The 20726-nt window shown below is 36.5% G+C and overlaps 1 protein-coding gene and 1 long non-coding RNA gene across 2 annotated transcripts in view; one reads left to right on the top strand and one right to left on the bottom strand.

The window, feature by feature from the left end:
- Positions 1 to 20726, top strand: part of LOC127868986 (CD109 antigen-like) — a 201784-nt gene that overhangs the window by 62663 nt on the left and 118395 nt on the right. The window lies entirely within an intron of this gene.
- Positions 4807 to 8704, bottom strand: LOC127868989 (uncharacterized). The gene is made up of 3 exons (XR_008044357.1): positions 8419 to 8704; positions 7937 to 8031; positions 4807 to 5868 (listed from the first exon to the last, which is right to left on the bottom strand). It is a non-coding gene; the product is annotated as an uncharacterized LOC127868989 (long non-coding RNA).

Raw genomic sequence — 20726 nt, 5'->3', positions numbered from 1 at the left:
CCCCCAATGCTTTGCATTGACCGTTCCAAGGGGGTGACCCCAGCTTTATTCTTATTTGTGTTTATGTTGTTTTGAATTGTGCTGTATTGTGCTGTTTTGTACTGTTTGGGCAATCGGTCACTTGCCTTAAAGCGGGCATATACGATTTTTTTATATGTGTTTAATTGTAATATATTGATAAAATATGTTACAATAACACAAAATAGGCAAGAAAAATTATACATTAAAGCCGAATTTCATAAAATGCAGCAAAGACAAATTAGCGCCCCGAGCCGATAGTAACGTACATATTTTCCTACAATAACCGAAGCATTCGTCTTTGTATTATAAACCGTTAAACAACGAGGGGTGTTCTAGAAGTTCGTGGATTTTCGCTATAACTTATTAGTTTGCTGGTAAAAGTCAATGAAATTTACATATTATACAAACCAATTATCACGGACTTTATATATAAGCTAAAAATGCATGAATTTCACAAAGCGCGTTTGAAACGCGTTGCCATAGAGACCTCAGTAACGACATGCGGCGCACGCGTGTATTTTATTATAAGTATGAGCGTTACGCGAATTTAAATTTGGTTTAAATGTCGTTGATAAACAGAATGTAAGGCAAATTTCACGTTACAGCGCCTAAGTCCTCCTTACAGCCCGTATTTGGCCCCTATGGACTTCCGCGTCTTCCCGGAAGTTAAATCACAGTTGCGCGGTATTCGCTTTGCAAGTAAACAGTAACTTACAGTTGCAGCAAAGCGAATCGTGTCGTCTTTTGACGCTGACTGGTATACAGACACTTTTGACAAGTGGATATCCCGACACATAAAGTGTATTCGCGTTGGAGGTGATTATGTGGAAAAGATTTGACAGTTGTTAACTTCATAACGTCATTGACGTTGAACAGAAACGTTACACGTGCGTCGGTGTGCGCATTGTGCACATGTTTAAATCTCTGATATATATTTAGTTTTATGTATTTCCATGATATTTGGAGAGTAGATTTGGAAAGGACGAAATATTCTTAACATGCTATTTGTTTGTACATTTATGTTGCCAAATGAAAGTTATAGCGAAAATCCACGAACTTCTGGAACACCCCTCGTAAGTTTAGATGCACATCGTATATGTATGGTATACATGCTGGCGAATTCGGCTGTACAGCCGTTTTCAATTTCAGAATTAAATATCTGGCTTATTTTGCATTTTTCGACACATGTTCTTCTTAACTTTTATTTTAATTTATATTGAAATATATATATAATAAGTTTTTTACACAGTTTATATAAATTCATAAATATTTGACAAAATCGTATATACCCGCTTTAAATAAAGGACCTACTAATTGTTCATAATAATAATTCAATACTACTCCAGCAGCTGGAGTTTTACTTCTTTATATTGGATATATTGGGTCGGCGTCTCGAATGTAATTGTGGCGTTCTTTGTCCTCAGATTCCATTATTTGTCATAAGTTTTTAATGTTAATTATATTTAAAGCATCATTTCATTTTTGAGCACTTTAGGTCCGAAAAACTCGAGCGTGTGTGATTATGCGTAACAAAAATGGCGCCTCCCATATCATGTATACTGTCATTACATTCGCTTGTTTTAATACACAACCTCGAAACCAATGTCTTATTGAAGTTGCAATCAGAAAATAACAACTTGCGCAACTCTGTTGCATTCCTTTAATAAGGACTATTTCGACCGGGGGAGGATTTTTTTCGGAAGAGCACTGTTTTGATATAATAACGAAAAGTAACATTCAGTTAATTTAAGGCATTTTTTGGAATTTTGTTTACAAATTAACCTAACTTTTGCTAATTTAAAAGGATATAGAAATATATTAGGACAAACGCGGTATTAGGCGAATGCCTTTGTTAATTTGAATCTGACAAGTGCACGAAATGAAAGCTTCGCCGTGTAAACCTTTCGTTAAATCGAACGATAAATTCAGATACACAAAGACATTAACCTATTAGTAGCTTTATACATTTTTATCAAATTGCTAGACCAAAAATGGTTACTGATGTCAAATTATTGTTTTATTTGACTTCCACTTTTGTTGCAGTTCCATCTTTGCTGGAAGCGCTTTTATTTGAATAAGTGTTTAACACACTTGTTACTCTTTAAGTATAAAATTTAGTACATTTCACTAAAAATATGTCAGCATTATTAAATGTATTATAATTCGTTCTTTTTTTTAAAGTATAATTGTTATATCAATAAATATGTTTGATAGATGTCATTGTTTAATTGCAGATCGTTAAATATTGGAGGAATAAAATTCAACAACATTTATCAGGAGAGGAAGTCTTATTAACGCCACTCAGTGTTTTATTTAAGGCGAAGTGCCAAATTGTTTATACAATATATAACCATAAAAACCACACAGAATGAAACTTGAATTTAATTTAATTTGAGGTCCCGGCCTTAGAACGATCAACGCAATTTTATTCAGGTAAGCAGTAACCTAACCTCATTCTTAGCACAGCAATGCTTACTTAAAATGGTAGGAACGCACTTGGAAACATACACTACATAACAGACACACATAAACCGAGCGTGATTATTTTTAACGGACGTTCAATGCAACGTATTCCGGTTGAAATGCATGTCAAACAATACATTTACCAAATAAATTTTAACTAAAACTGTTTATTAAATGATCTTACAGTTGAACAATAAATCAATTAATGTAAGTCCGTGATATTTAAAGCCAACCGACACATCTAGTTGTTTTTGTCGCTGAACCAAAATGTTTTTAATTGGACATTTTTCCAAATCTGTACAGATTGGGGATTTTCCAACGGTGTACATATTGTTAATACATGAACAAGTTTTCGACATTAAAGCGGGTATATACGATCTTGTCAAATATTTAGTGATTAATATAAAATGTGTAAAAAACTTATTATACATATTTTTCTAAAAGTTAAGAAGAACATGTGTTGAAAAATGCGAAATTAGCGTTATATTTAATTCTGAAATCGAAAAAGGCTGTACAGCCGAAATCGCCAGCATGTATATAATGCATGTTCGATGTGAATCTAATTTTAGTTTAACGGTTCATTTTAAATTCCTGCAGCGATATCGATTCATACGACACACGAACACTTACTAAAAAGACGAATGCATCGGTTATTGTAGGAAAATATGTACGAATTATCTTCGTCACAATCGGCTCGGGGCGCTAATTTGCATTTTATGAAATTCGTTTTAAATATATCATTTTTCTTGCATATTGTGTGTTATGATAACATATTTGTATCAATATTTTACAATTTAACACATAAAAATCGTATATACCCGCTTTAACATCGTGTTAACATTTCTTTGAGATTCAGGTACTTCTTTTTAAAGGGGCCGTTTCACAGATTTTGCTATGTATGAAGTTTGTCATTAAATGCTTTATATTGATAAATGTAAACATTTGATCTAAATAGCTCCAGTAAAAAACCAAGATAAAAATTTAAAAAAGTATCATTAAACAGGGCTCGAACCACTGACACATGGAGTCTTGAAGGAAAAAGTCTTACATTTAGACCACTCGGCCATCTGTGCTCATACAATGAAAGATGTATTTTATACTTAATATAAGCAATCCTCGTAGTTTCACAAAATTTACAACAGAACTCTTCAAATTATTCAATCGTTTCGCGTTGCAACGCTTGATAATTTTCAGGTTTTTAAATCGTCAAAAGATGCATATAAAGGCTATTTTAGAGCATGGTTAATGTTCAGTATAACTGTATCCTCACAAATATCATAACTTAAACGAAAATGTGCGAATCTGAAACATTTTTTTTAATTGTGTCAATTTACCAAAACGTGAAAAGGCCCTTTTAAATGCTATTATAGGGATGTATTCAACATCTTTTTATACATTATTGCTTAAGTATACGACCTATATAACCGCTTAAAAAATACCAACAAAAGTCAATTACAAAGCCATGCAAAAGAATATTATTTTTAATTTATTTGATTTTAATTTTATTTGTTTAATAGAAGCTGCACAAATTTTATTTTTTACACGTAACATCACAAATTGTATGCATATTATAACCCGTGTATGCCGACCAAAGAAACTATTTTTTCTTTTATATTCTAGACATTCATGAATAACTGTCAAAATTAAACTTATGCAATCTTATTGTTCACATTTTTGCGTTGGCATTTTTGTTAGAGACTTGTTTTAAAGATAAAATAAAATTACCGTAAAGACGTAGTCTAAATTTTCCTCTTTTTTCCCACGTTCGTAAAGTTAAATTGTTTAAAAATATTACTTTTCAAATATGTTTAGCAAATACCACATGCTTACAATGTGTTTAGACGAAAGGTGTTATAGAAGGAGAGAGGCAATAAATAGTGCCTGCGGTGGTGGCAAAACGTCAAACGTTTAGTGTGGTTGATAATTAAGCATGTTAAATATGTCTGAACACTGGGAAATGTAAATTGTAACACGAGTTTGATGGATACATCAATATATAACAAATTGGTAGGAATGCACACTTAAGCTTGTATTAACAGGCGGTCCATTTCTATTAATCGGATAATCCACTGGTTTCCCCAAACCCCCATAACAATATAATGCAATATTAAACGTTTGGGCCAAGTTTAAAAACTGTACTATTTTGTGCTGTGTACCCTCTTAAAAAACTGCTGATATTCATAAATACTATTTTCTTATAAATGTTTTAATTGTCTTAAATATAAGTTGAAATTGTAGTGGGTTGTAACCTCAATTCCATGTGGTTAATATTTTTCATTGTTTTATTAGAAAAATGTCTCTGCCTATTAATTTGTACATGTAATCGAAAATATAGAAACTAATTTATATTTACGCCGAATATTCACTCTGTTCGACGACTTTGAACCTCTTAATTATCTGTTTAAATACCGCTGATTGTTAAACTGTATTTTCGTTAGTTCCGGTATCTCTCGGTTTTTACCAAAGAACGCTCTGTGTAAAGTGACGTCATAAATAGTCGAGTTTGCGGGGCGTTCGATTCACGATGGAAGCCGAGGCTCCGAGCTCGATGGTATGTTAAATTAATCTTGTACGTTGATTTTATTGATTAGTGAATGAAATACACTTTTATGATATTTTAACTACATTTAAACGTACTCAAAAAAATAATAAATGCGTGACTAGTGTGTTTGTCGATTTATTTTTAAATGCTAGCGTCCAGCCCCTAGTAATCATAAGGAAATCAGTCCCTTGCCGCTCGGGGATCACACCACGCTACCCTAGGGTGTTTATCTATTACGGGGGTTCAGGCGTAACATTTATTTGGTGGCAGCGGTGGGATACTTGAAAATGTGTGATAAATATTCTGGATTACAAATATGATCTTGTCTAAAAATTGTATCCCAAATACCGTTGTGCCCCTTGGAAATTTATAGCTACTCGAAATAGATGTACTGTTCTATAATTATTTGCTTAAAAAGAGCCAAAATTAATTATAATGTATTACAAAATTAAGTGATTGGTGAGATTTGGTGCTTGGTGAAAATTTGGTGCTTGGTGAAAATTTGATGCTTGGTGTAGTTTGGTGAAACTGTGGTGCATTTGGTGAAATTTTGGTGCAATGGGTGAAATTTTGGTGAAAAATTAGTGCATGGTGAAAAGCTTAGTGGAATAATTTGGCGATTAAAGAACAACTCCAACAACGGTTGATTGAACTACAAATAAGGCATAGCAAGACATAAATGATTATAATTTTCAAATTGTAGAAAGAATGTAGTCCAAAATTTTTCCTTGTTCAATTTTATCCAACTTCCAAGTCTCTGGTTTTCTAGTCGAGCTAGATATTCCGGTGAATCTTGTTGCCAGTGAAAGTATTAGGCTGCCAAACAAATATCACCAAGTAATCTGAAATATACATGTAAAATGGTTTAAATAGTAATATTTTACGTTAATCAGATACATTGTGTACAAAACAATGGCGGAGTCCTCAAATCTACAAATTGTTGTTGATGACGAGACAGAATCTTTAACCAGTACAGGTTCAAATAACGACCAAAATGATCGGTCAAGGCTTCACCAAATAGAACGAGTTTTGAGTGATAAGTTGGAAAAAGTTACTGCTCGGGTTCAAGCATTCTTTGATTCTTTTGCTGAGAAATCGGTTAATATTCAGAGTAAAGTGCACCAGTTTGATAACATTACACAGGATTTAACCCAAAAATTAGCAGCCATGAACAATCAGAATAATAGTTACCCTAATCAGTTTGAGATGGTTAACAGGGAGACACGTCAAAATCAGCCATTATGCTCGATCCACAGATTAGCACAGCCTATGCTAACAGCAAACAGAGAAAGCCATTTTTCTCATGATCACTCTTATAGCAGGAATGAACCATTGACACAAAGACACATGGTCTCTAGTAGTCATTCAAGAAATTCAAATGAAACATTTCTACTGGGTCAAGTTTAGAACAAAAGGCTCCTAAATATGATGGAAAAGATGATTTAACAGAATTTATAATTCAGTTTGAAATTTGCTCCGAGATTTATAGATGGAGTTATACTGACAAGGAACTTTTTCTAGATAGTTCATTAAAGGGACTGTCAACCACGACGACGAAGAAAAAACAGTTGTAAAATACGGTATTTTTTTTACAATTATTAGTCATTATTGATTAAAATATCACGACTTGCATATTACATTACTTTAAAAAAAGTTATTAAGTGTTCATATTTTCAGTATATTCGGTAATACATTTTACTGGGTATGTCTACCAGGTAACTACAAGTTAACTATAAATTAACGCCAGTAGATTGATCATCATTGTCACGTGGTAAACCCAGGAATGCAAATTGTGCATGCGTAGTGAATTGAATATATTTTATATATAAAATGATCAATCTACTTGCGTTATTCATAGTGTCTTTATCGTTATGTCACCTGTTTTCGCGATGTACTTTCGATTTCACATCACGAAATGTTATTACCGAATATACTGAAAATAAGAACTTTTTTCAAGTAATGTAATATACCAGTCGTGATATTTTAATCAATATAAATTAATAATTGTACAAAAAACGGTATTTTATAACTTTTTTTTCTACGTCGTCGTGGTTGACAGTCCCTTTAATATCAAATGCTAGATCTATTCTCATTGAGTTGCCACCGAAAAAACGGTGTGATTATGAGACATTGCTAGAAAAGTTATCCCTACGATTTGGTTCGGAAAGTAGGGCAGAACTGTACAGAACTCAATTGAAAACTAAAATAAGGTCAAAATCTGAGACTATCCAGGATTTAGCACAATCAGTTAAAACTCTTGCCAGAAAAGCATATCCCAACACCACACCTGTATTATAGAGGTGATAACTTTGGATCACTTCATAGATGCAATTAATGACAGTTCAATTAGAATATGATTAAGGGATTTAAATTTTAAAAAAACATGTCAGAAGCAGAACAAATTGCCACAAAACTTGAAGCCTTCAGGGTATCTGACAGCATGAGAACCAAATTTGTTGGGGGAAGTGGGAGAGATAGCTCCATCTGATAAATTTGATATACAAAATTAAGAAGACAGGTTTATTTTCTTTCTCAGAAAGTTGATGTTTTTACAATGCTGATAAAGCTCTACCCAGTGATAACCATGAAGCCAACAGGGTGTTATCCAAACCTCAAAATGACATTCATCGGTACAATAGAAAAGGCCGGCATGAGAGTTTTAGAACTCCTCCACCCTATAAGCATCCGAACCATGTGGAAAACAATAGGTCGGGGAATGGGAATCAGTTAAACGGGAATCGGTCGAACTGGAGACCCACAGTTCAACACAATTAGAAGGGTCAAATCTTGGTGATAAAATAGAGAATGGATTTTATGTATAAATTATTGTAGAAGGTGAGTCATTAAAAAAATTAATTGACACGGGGTCCACCATAAGCATTTTGAACACAGATTTTGCAAAATCTTTACCAAACTTTAATCCGTTGAACGTACAGCCTGTCAGCACGAAATTAGCATCTGTAACCGGGGCGTTGTCACACTTTGAAGGAATCTTGACGGTGGATCTGAAAATAGGCAAAGAAAATTTCAAACATAACATGTATCTTGCGAACATTCCAAACAAAGGTATATTAGGAATGGATTTTTAAAGAAATAAATGTAGTTTGTTGTGCATGACAAATGAGTTATTAGTGAATGAAGAAAGAGTTCCTTGTTTTGAACATTCAAATTCTTACCATCAGTCTGTATGTAAAATAGCCATTACAGAGAACATTAAGTACCCTCAAACTCAGAAATATTTGTAAAGGGAAGAGTTTTAGAAACTTTTAACATGGACAAATTTGGCGTTATTGAGAGGAATTTGTAGAGTAGTGGGTAGCAAAAGAGGTGGTTGATCCCTCCATGGGTATAGTGCCTATGCGAGTGGTAAATTTAACAGATGAAGACCATACCTTTCACTCTGGCACTATTGTTGCGACAATGGAATCTTTTGAGGTTGACGACATCACCTATTGGAGCATAGGGCTGCAACACGCCAACGCACTCTGTTCTGGGCTGCTCTCTTAAGCTGGGTCAATGTCACTCCGGCGTCATTCGCTTTGCTCTCGACTGACCTTCTCCATGACTGTTTGGGCCGCCCCACTTTCCTTTTTCCCTGTGGGTTCCAGTCTAGTGCTTGCCTTGTGACGTTGTCGACTGGTTTTCTAAGTGTGTGACCTATCCATCCCCATTTTCTTGTCCTGACCGACGGGATTCTGGTTGGTTCTGTTCCATAGGTCTGTGTTAGAAATCTTCTCAGGCCACCTGATGTTGAGAATGTGGCACAAGCACTTGTTGATAAATGTCTGTATCTTGTTGGTGATGGTGTTGGTAACCCGCCATGTTTCGGATCCATAGAGGAGGACTGCTTTCACGTTGGTGTTAAAGATGCGGACTTTGCTGCGCTGGGATAAGGCCTTGGAGTTCCAGATGGGACGCAGGACGTTGAAAGCTACCATTGCTTTGTTAATCCGGTTCTTAACGTCTTCATCTGCGACGCTATCAATGTTGACCACACTTCCTAGGTACATAAAGCGGTCGGTCTCTACCAGATCTTCTCCCCGTAGCTGCAGTGGCTGAAGTTGTCGATTGTTCATCCTCATCAGCTCTGTTTTCTTGGTGTTAATTCTCAGGCTAGTCTTCTTTGCCTCTTCCGCTAGCCGCGGTAGCTTAGACTGTGCATGCTGTTGCTTGTGTGAAAGAAGGCCGATGTCACCCGCAAAGTCCAGGTCCTCTAGGTGTTTAGTAAAGGTCCACTGGATGCCAGCGTTGCTGCCCTCAGTGGTTTTTCTCATGATCCAGTCAATGACGATCAGGAAAATGATCGGCGAGAGCATACAACCTTGCCTCACTCCTGTCTTTACTGTGAAGGGATCTGATGTATGACAGAGGATGCAAAGAATTAGATTTTTCTCAAAAGGAAAAAATCAAACAATTGCTATATGAATACCGTGACTTTTCTCTAAAAGTGATGACGATTTAGGATTTACAGATTTGATGGAGTTCACTATTGATACTGGTTCAAATGCACCAGTGCAAACAGCCCCATACAGATGACCCTTAGCAAAATATCAAGTAGCAAACAGAAAATAAAACGTCTAGCCGAAGAAAACATTATTGAGCCAGCTTGTTCTCCCCTGTAGTTATGATCCCTAGACCAGACAACTCAATACGATTTTGTTTGGATTTCAGAAACTGAATAAAACATTGTCCATGGCGATGCTCAACCCTTACCAAGATGTTACGATTTAATCGATTACTTAGCAGGAAATAAATGGTTTTCTACAATGGATTGTAAATCAGCATATTACATCAGTCCCTATTGCTGAAAAAGACCGTTGTAAAACAGCTTTTGCCATACCAGGCAGTTCTCAGTGGCAATTTAAAAGAATGCCCTTTGGTATCATGACTTGTCCAAATTTTTACGAACGTTTGATGCAAAAAGTTTGATCTGGTCTTCCATATGAAATGTGTCTTATATATTGAGATGATTTGATGTCCCCAAGTTAAACATTTGAAACAATGTTAGCAAATCTGTCTACCATATTTGATCGGTTACGACAGGCCAAATTAAAGCTTAGCCCCAAGAAATGTCAATTCTTCCAAAAAGTGGTATCATTTTTAGGAAGTCAGATAAGTGAGGAAGGTGTAGACCCCTGTCCTGAGAAAGTTAAGGCAGTGGTTGAGTGGCCAAGATCAAAGACAGTAAAGGAAGTCAGGGGTTTTGTGGAATTGGCAAGTTATTATAATAGGAATTTGCAGCTATCGCTAAGCCTTTACACAAATTGACTGAAAAAGGAAGCACATTTGTCTGTAATGACTTATGTGAACAAGCATTTGTGACACTGAAAGGAAGATTAAGTAATGCTCCTGTGTTAGCATATCCCAAGGCAGACTGTGAATACATTATTGACTGTGATGCATCTCAGAATGCTCTAGGTAGTGTACTCTCACAAGTACAAAACGGTCAGGAAAGGGTAATAGCCTACTATTCCAGGTGTTTCACAAAGACATAAATCGATTATTGCCTGACAAGGAAAGAGTTAAAAGCTCTTGTTGACTCGATTGAGCATTCCCATCGTTTTGTTTATGGTACACAATTTGTATGTCAATGTAACCATGTTAGTTTGCAATACTTACTTAAATTCAAAAATTGCGAAGGTCAATTAGCTCGATGGATAGAATTTCTGTCATCATATCAATTCACAGTTGAGTATCGTCCAGGACGGATACATTCCAATTGTGACTCTCTGTCTAGACGCCCTTGTATTGACTCCAATTGTAAATACTGTCCTAGAATGGAGGAGAAATATTGCACTGTACAGGTTAATACTGTGAGATTAAACCCTGAAGCCCCAGAATTTACCCAGGTTAAAACCGCACATGGTAGTAGCAGTACTCTTTCAAAATACTGTAAATCAGATGAGAAGGCACTGAATGTAAAGCAAGTGCTTCGGTTACTCATAAAGACCAAATGCCCAGTTCAAGTAGTAACTAGGCGTAAGCGTTCTCGAGTTATCATCCGGAAACCATTTAACTATTTCGGGTCACCGTGACCTTGACCTTTGACCTAGTGACCTCAAAATCAATAGGGTTCATCTGCGAGTCATGATCAATCTACCCATGAAGTTTCATGATCCTAGGCGTATGCGTTCTTGAGTTATCATCCGAAAACCATTTTACTATTTCGGGTCACCGTGATCTTGACCTTTGACCTAATGACCTCAAAATTAATAGTCATCTGCGAGTCATGATCAATCTACCTATGAAGTTTCATGATCATAGGCGTATGCGTTCTTGAGTTATCATCCAAAAACCATTTTACTAATTTGGGTCACCGTGACCTTGACCTTTGACCTAGTGACCTCAAAATCAATAGGGGTCATCTGCGAGTCATGATCTATCTAACGATGGAGTTTCATGATCCTAGGCGAATGCGTTCTTGAGTTATCATCCGGAAACCCTTTTACTATTTCGGGTCACCGTGACCTTGACCTTTGACCTAGTGACCTCAAAATCAATAGGGGTCATCTGCGAGTCATGATCTATCTAACGATGAAGTTTCATGATCCTAAGCGTATGCATTCTTGAGTTATCATCCGGAAACTATTTTACTATTTCGGGTCACCGTGACCTTTGACCTAGTGACCTCAAAATCAATAGGGGTCATCTGCGAGTCATGATCAATCTACCTATGAAGTTTCATGATCCTAGGCGTATGCGTTCTTGAGTTATCATCCGGAAACCATTTTACTATTCCAGGTCACCGTGACCTTGACCTTTGACCTAGTGACCTCAAAATCAATAGGGGTCATCTGCGAGTCATGATCAATCTACCTATGAAGTTTCATGATCCTAGGCCCAAGCGTTCTTGAGTTATCATCCGGAAACCACCTGGTGGACCGACCGACCGACTGACAGACCGACATGTGCAAAGCAATATACCCCCTCTTCTTCGAAGGGGGGCATAATAATGAGGAGACTGAAACTCCTCCTTGCAGTGACACAATATCATTAAATGATATCAAGGTAGCTCAAACAGAAGATAACATACTGCATAAAATTATTGGCTGGAAACAGACCAGTGATGAGCAACCTTTATGGTCTGAGATCTCTCAGTTTGGACAAGAGCTTAAATATTACTGGCATAGATGGAAATCTATTGAGTTACATGGTGGTACCTTATATCGTTTGTGGTATAATTATACGACAAAGTCATACGTTTACATATTTTGTAGCTTAATATAGAGATGAATTGTGTATAAACCATTGTTGTTTCATCAAATTATCATCATAAAACTATACATTAATTAACAAAGTTATATATACACATTCGTATACAAAGACCTTTAATTCTGATAAAACAGAAACAAACTCAACAATATATTCACAATATAAACGAGATAAGTCTTCACTGGAAATACTTTTTTATATAAAAGCTTTCCTATCCTAAATGTATGACATAATTTTCTTTATCATCACATATTGCCTAACTGTGGATTACTATATTCATATGAAATAATATATTTCTCAACCTCACAATTTCAAACGGTGAACAAATGAAATTATTTCAATCAAACATGAGAAGCATGTATTCAAACAACAGTAGAGAACATATTGGTAATTACTTTTTATGCCCCCGGATCGAAAGATCGGGGGTTTATTGTTTTTGGTCTGTCTGTCTGTCATTATGTCAGTAATTGTATGTGTGTGTCCCAAAACTTAAACCTTGGTTAAAGTTTTGCGATATATTTTGCAATAGTGAAAATAGCAACTTGATATTTGGTATGCATGTGTATCTCATGAAGCTGCTCATTTTGAGTGGTGAAATGTCAAGGTCAATGTCATCCTTAGGGTCAAAATATACAATCCAAATAGTAATTAGCTTTAACAGGGAGATAATTTCCAAACCTGCCAAATGATATATTGAAATTTTATTTCAAAGCGGAGTAATAGGGGTCATTGTGTTACTGACAAACACATCTCTTGTAAAATATAAATATAATGCTTATTCAATATATAGCCTTATATGTAAGAAAATTAATGTTTATTTTTCATCATCGGAGCTTTCGATTTCGAGGCTACATTCGGATGTCAATGTTAATATATTTTTACACGTGATATCATCTGTCTGAGTGTTACCACTGCAACAACAGGCTACAGTACATGGTTGATTATTTGCTGAACAAACACACGTTTCATTACAAACCAAACAATCGCATACTAGGTCATTCAGCAACTCTGTTGCTGCAGAGGGGTGGTTCATCAGCTTTGGCCTAAGACCTGCCTGAGTTCCGTCCATTCATATCCAAAGTCTGACAAGACAGGACGTTGGTGTTGTGGGGTTGTTGCATATCGCCATATCGATAACTGAACCACACGTCTTAGTAGATGTAGAGTAAAACTGTCTTCAGTCGGTGGAAGGAGTCTTGGATGTACAGTACTCTTAGCCTTGGTACATCTTAACTCGTGAAAAGTCTGTTTGTTGTTGCCTCCGTACAGGTTTATTTCAAAGTTGGTACATGTTGACCTTTGTAGCTCCGTCAATACGATTTCCTCGCCCATGTCACACATTGGTTGATATTGGTGTGCTTTATCAATCAACATCTTGAACACCTTTCGTTTCCCCTTTCTATAGAAACCGCTAGTTGTGTCACATTCAGTGATACAGTATACGGCAAGGAGAATTTTGTTCTGCTCCGTGGTGATTTTCTCGTTCAGCTTGTGATCTGGTATAAAACGTCTACAATCAGTGTGGACAGTTACCCTTCCAGTTGACATGTAAATGTATGGGGCACCAATGTCCTGGTTGGTTTTGAGTTCCGTTACAACGAAACAACCATCTATTGTAACTTAAATACATGTTGCATTTCTTCCACCGTTTATATATAGAGTCTCGTTGGCTTTCAGTTCATTGATAGCATGTTCCATCAAGTAAACAGTATAGTATTCTATAAGCCGTTCTTTGTTTTCACCGCTTCTTAAAAACAGCTTCCAATCTTTTGGAACTCGTAGTTCACCACGAACATGAACATTACTTGTATCATTGTTGTTTGTGTCTCCTCTTTCTAGTCTGGTTTCTGCTTTAAGACTGTCAGCATTATGTGTCAAATATAATGTGAATGGCCTTCACTGTGTGTGATATATATCGAGTCTTACCCAGGACGTACGATAGGTAACCAGATGCCACGTCAAAGTGGCTAGCTCACTATTGACTGTCAATATTTGTACAAGCGCCATGCCATCAAATATCACAATGTCAGCTTTCTATGCAATCAATGATGACACCGGCAATAATTCTTCGAGCTTTTTCATGAAGTCAGACTTCTTGGTTTGGATCATTTAACCTTCATTAGTAAACATACCGAGTGGAACGGTGGTGTTTTCAAATGAAAAAACACGATCAGGAGGAACTTTTGTGAAGGTGTTTATTGCAAACAACCGTTGGAACATTATTGACCCGTTAATTAGTTCGTATTTTTTTTTATCCGACATTGTCTTGACGTTGCTCGTTTGCAATGGGCTAAAGAAGCTTTCTTTTCTGCTGGTTCAGATCCATCAATCTTCTCATTAATCTCTTCCTAACGAATGATTCAAACATATCTTGATCTTTACTTAAAGAGTTGACCATCGACTTCTCCACTTCATTAGTAGCGTGGGTTCCTGTAGAATAATTCACAAGTTTGCCAGGAGCTTTCGTAACGTCGAATGGGTCGATGAAATTATTGTCGAAGATGTTTGTCAATGTATTAACTGCTTTGTTGAACTGTTCCCGTTGAATTTTGGTATCAATGTGGTGCTTATTTTCCTCCACCTGTCTCAAACTGCCAATGCTTTCATGGAAAACTACAACATACAACATTAAATATTACATACAACTGACTACTACATACAACACTGACTATTACATACAACAATGACTACTACCAAAAACACTGAATGCTACATACAACACCGACTATTACACACAACTGACTACTACACACTGCTGACTACAACAAACGACTGACTACTACACACAACACTGAATACAAGTACTACGTAAAACACTGACTACCACATACTACACTGAATACGTAAAACACTGACTATTGACTACTTCATACAACACTGACTACTACATACAACTGACTACTTCATAAAACACTGACTACTTCAAACAATTGACTACTACACACAACACTGACAACTATATACAACTGACTACTTCGTACAAAACCGACTACTACATACAACACTGAAAACTACATACAACTGACTACTACATACAACACTGACTACTACACACAACTGACAACTACACACAACTACTACACACAACTGACTACTACATACAACAATGACAACTCCATACATCTGACTACTACATACAACACTGACTACAAAACATAACTGACTTCTTCATACACCACTGACTATTACACACAACTAAATACTACACACAACTGACTGCTAAATACAAAACTGACTACTACATAAAACTGACTACTTCATACAACAAGAAACCGTCGGAGACAGGTGATGCTCCCCAAAGTTTTTTTAGTCACAATACTGCACTATATATTCAGATAAAAGGAAACGTCTTGAGGGGCATAACTTTGGACAAAATAATACGATGGATGGTTTAGCAACTGTAACATTTCAAAGGGCCATAACTCTCTAAACAAGAAACCGTCGGATACAGGTGATGCTCCCCAAAGTTTTTTTTGTCACAAAATTGCACTATATATTCAGATAAAAGGAAACGTCTAGTAGTTGGGGGGACAAGACTTGCGCTATATGTACAGTTTATAGAAAATTTCATAGGGCCAAAACTCTGTGAAAAATCATCCGACGAGAACTGGATAATAATATGCACATTTCTTGGTAGTGAAGCTTCCCATAAAGTTTCATTGACTTACAGTCATTAGTTGCTGAGAAATAGCCCGGACAAAAATTGCACTATATGTACAGTTAATGGAAAATTTCAAAGGGCCATTACTCTGTGAAAAATCATCCGACCAGAACCGGCTGATAATATGCACATCTCCTCTTGGTAGTGAAGCTTCCCATAAAGTTTAATAGAATTCCGGTCATTAATTGCTGAGAAATAGCCCGGACAAAAATTGTGCACGAACGGACGGACACACGCGCGGACAGACAAAGCGGCGACTATATGCTCCCCCCTAAAATTTTTGGGGAGCATAAAAATCCCAACTACAAACAACTGACTGCTACTTACAAGTGACTTCTAAACACAACTGATTATTGCATACAATTGACTACTTCATACAACACTGACTACTTAAAACAACTGAAAACTACAAACAACTGACTTCTACATACAACACTTACTACCAAAAACAAGTGACTACACCATTCAACATCGACAAGTACAAACACATGACTACTAAACAAAACTGACAACTACATACAATTGACTACTACAGACAGCTGACTACTACTTATAACTGACTACCACTTACAACTGACTACTACATACAACTGACAACTGCAAAGAACTGACTAATACACACAACACTGACTACTTAAAACAACTGACTACTACATACAGCAACGACTACTACACACAGCTGACTACTACAAACAACTGACTACTACACACTGCTGACTACTACAAATAACTGACTACTTCATACAACACTAACTACTACACACAACACTGACTACTACATACAACTGACTACTTCATACAACACTGACTACTACAAACAACTGACTACTACATACAACACTGACAAATATAAAACACATACTACTACATAAAACTGACTACTACATACAATTGACTACTACACACAACTGACTACTTCATACAACACTGACCACTACATACAACACTGACTACTTCATACAACTGACTACTATATACAGCACTGACTACTACATACAACTGACTACTACATACAACTGACTACTGCATACAACACTGACTACTTCATACAACTGACTACTGCATACAACACTGACTACTACACACAACTGACTACTACATACAACAATGACAACTCCATACATCTGACTACTACATACAACACTGACTACTACATATAACTGACTACTACATAAACCACTGACTATTACACACAACTGAATACTACACACAACTGACTACTGAACACTAAACTGACTACTACAAAAAACTGATTACTACATACAACACTCCCAAGTACAAACAACTGACTTCTACTTACAAGTGACTACTAAACACAACTGACTATTGCATACAACTGACTACTTCATACAACACTGACTACTTAAAACAATTGACTACTACATACAACACTGACAACTACACACTGCTGACGAATACAAACAACTGACTACTACACACAACACTGACTACTACGAACAACACTGACTACTACATACTACATTGACTACTACATACAACACTGACTACTACATACACTACAACACTGACTACTACATACAACACTGACTACTACATATGTCTACTACATATATTACTGATTACTTAACTCAACTGACTACTACAAACAACTGACTACTACATACAACACTGACAAATGCAAACACATGACTACTACATAAAACTGAACACTACGTACATATAGGATCTGGTACGAGTTGTCATATCATACCATATTTTATTAAACGAGTTCATGAATTTTGTTAGTAAGCGAGCCTTTGGCGAGCTTACTAACGAATTTCCTGGACGAGTTTAATAAAATATGGTATGATATGACAACGAGTGTCAGATCTGTTTGATCACATGCTTTTAAATGAGCAAACTAAATAAATATTTACGCAAACATAATGATAAATCTCGAATATTGGTTACATTTACTGACGTCATTTGGAATGCCTCGGCTTTTACAAAGCAAATTAACAAAATGCGATTGGTCAATAAACGAAAACTAAGCCAATGAAAACGCTTAAAAATGCTGTATTACACATGTGTAATATAAAACAAGAGGGCCAAAATGGCCCAAGTTCGCTCACCTGAGAAGAGTCTTTTCATTCAATCTTAACCAAACGTGAAACTTGACCTAGATATTGTCCAGACAAACATCCTGGTCAAGTTTCATCATTATTGACCCAAAACTCTGGCATATGGAGTGTTTTTGGTTTTGAAAAATTTGACCTGGTGACCTTTATTTTGAGTTGACCCCCCTTACCAAACATCAAAGGGCACTAATTATGGCATTAATTATGTGATATATATAAAACCAATCTTTTCACCAAGTTTCACGATGATTCGGCAAAAAATATGACTTCTAGAGTGTTCACAAGCTTTTTTACTATGCATAAATATAAGAAAACTGCCCCCCCCCCGACAGCCATGTTACTCAACTGACCGAAAACATTTTCGAACTCAACTCTCATATCAAGGAAACAAATGTTCTGACCAAATTTCGCGAAAAATTGGGCCAAAAATGTGACTTCTAGAGTGTTCACATGTTTTCACTATATACATATAGAGAAAAATGCCCTGTCCCCTGGCGGCCATGTGTTTTCACCGATCTGGACCATTTTCGAACTCGTCCGAGAAATCAATAAAACCAATGTTTTGACCAACTTTCATGATGATTGGGCAAAAATTGTGACTTCGAGAGTGTTTACAAGGTTTTTCTATATTCAAATAAGGAAAACTGCCCCGCCTACTGGCGGCCATGGTTTTCAACGGACCGGAACCACTTTTTAACTCAACCAACATATCATTAAGACAAACATTTTGACAAAGTCATATGAAGATTTGGCATGAAATGTGACTTCTACAGTGTTTACAAGTTTTTTCTTTTTTTGACCTAGTGACCTAGTATTTGACCCGGCACAACCCAGTTTCGAACTCGACCGAGATTTCATTGGGGCGAAGCTTCTGACCAAGTTTCATGAAGATCGGACAATAAATGTGGGCTCTAGAGTGTTTACGAACAAATGTGGACGGACAGACAGACGACGGACAAAGATCGGTCACAAAAGCTCACCTGATCAATCAGGTGAGCTAAAAATATGTTATGGTTGTATTACATTGGAAACAGGGTATGGCATGCGATAAAATAGACTACTACACACAACTGCCTACTACTTACAGCTGACTACAACTTATACCTGACTACTACACACAACTGACTACTACACACAACTGTATACTGCAAAGAACTGACTACTACATACAACACTGACTACTTATAACAACTGACTACTACATACAACACTGACTACTACACACAGCTGATTACTACAAACAACTGACTACTACACACAACTGACTTCTACATACAACACTGACAACTACAAATAAATGGCTACTACATACAACTGACTACTACGCACAACTGACTACTTCATACAACACTGACTACTGCATACAACTTACAACTACATACAACCCTGACTACATGTATTACAAACAAGATGTATTGTGAAACACAATGTCCCCCTATACGATGTTTGACCTTGTAGGATGACCTTGACCTTGTGAAGGATGACCTTGACCTTTCACCACTCAAAATGTGCAGCTCCATGAGATACACATGCATGCCAAATATCAAGTTACTATCTTCAATATTGCAAAAGTATTCATAATATAAGCGATTTGGGCCAAATATATTTGACCTCTGACCTTGAAGGATGACCTTGACCTTGACCTTTCACCACTCAAAATGTGCAGCTCCATGAGATGCACATGCATGCCAAATATCAAGTTGCTATCTTCAATATTGCAAAAGTATTTATAAAATAAGCGATTTGGGCCACATATATTTGACCTCTGACCTTGACTGATGACCTTGACCTTTCACCACTCAAAATGTGCAGCTCCATGAGATACACATGCATGCCAAATATCAAGTTGCTATCTTCAATATTGCAAAAGTATTCATAAAATGAGCGATTTTGGCAACATATATTTGACCTCTGACCTTGAAGGATGACCTTGACCTTGACCTTTCACCACTCAAAATGTGCAGCTTCATGAGATACACATGCATGCCAAATATGAAGTTGCTATCTTCAATATTGCAAAAGTTATTGCAAAATGTTAAAGTTGGCGCAAACAGACCAACAGACCAACAGACAGACCAACAGACAGACAGGGCAAAAACAATATGTCCCCCACTACTATAGTGGGGGACATAAAAACACTGACTACTACATACAACATTGACATACAACTGACTACTACATACAGCACTGACTACTACATACATCTGACTAGTACATACACCTGACTACTACACACAGCTAACTACTACATACAACACCGACTACTACATACAACACCGACTTCTACATACAACACTGACTACTCAACACAACTGACTACTTCACACAACTGACTACTACATTCACCACTGACTACTACACACAACTGACTACTACACACAACTGTCTTCTACATACAACACTGACTACTTCACACAACTGACTTCACCACTGACTATTACACACAACTGACTACTACACACAACCGACTACTACATACAATACTGACTACTATATAAAACTGACTTCTACATAAAACTGACTACTACATACAACACGGCCTTCTACAAACAACTGACTACTACTTACAAGTGACTACTACACACAACTGACTATTGCAAACAACTGACTACTACATACAACACTGACTACTTAAAACAACTGACTACTACATACAAAACTGATTACTACACACAGCTGACTACTCCAAACAACTCACTATTACACACAACTGACTACTACATACAACACTGACTACTACATACAACAC

The sequence above is a fragment of the Dreissena polymorpha genome, chromosome 2 (genome assembly GCF_020536995.1).
Source record: "Dreissena polymorpha isolate Duluth1 chromosome 2, UMN_Dpol_1.0, whole genome shotgun sequence".
Classification (NCBI taxonomy): Eukaryota; Metazoa; Mollusca; class Bivalvia; order Myida; family Dreissenidae; genus Dreissena; species Dreissena polymorpha.
This window is presented reverse-complemented; position numbering and strand designations above follow the sequence as displayed.